Source organism: Nannospalax galili, unplaced genomic scaffold (assembly GCF_000622305.1).
Source record: "Nannospalax galili isolate Female #2095 unplaced genomic scaffold, S.galili_v1.0 scaffold189, whole genome shotgun sequence".
Classification (NCBI taxonomy): Eukaryota; Metazoa; Chordata; class Mammalia; order Rodentia; family Spalacidae; genus Nannospalax; species Nannospalax galili.
Genome location: NW_008360331.1, coordinates 4,807,302 through 4,807,716, shown reverse-complemented (window position 1 = coordinate 4,807,716; position 415 = coordinate 4,807,302).

Genomic DNA, 415 nt, shown 5'->3' with positions numbered 1-415 from the left:
ATACAAAAGTCAGTTCCAAATGGATCAAAGACCTCAATGTGAAGCCTGAAACTCTGAAATTGTTAGAAGAAAACATTGGCAAAAACCTACAAGATATAGGTGTAGGAAAGGATTTTCTAAACCAGACATCAGTTGCTCAGGAAACAAAGGCAAGAATCAACAAATGGGTCCTCATTATACTAAAAAGCTTCTGTACATCACAGGAGGCTACCAGGGAAGTGAAGAGAAAACCCACAGAATGGGAGAAATTCTTCACCAGTGACACATCTGACAGGGGGTTAACATCCAGAATATATAACAAACTCAAAACACAGAGAATCAATGCAGGAAGTAACCCAATTAAAAGATGGGCTAAGGAGCTGAACAGAGAGTTCTCAAAAGAAGTAAAGATGGCTATGAAACATCTTAAAAGATG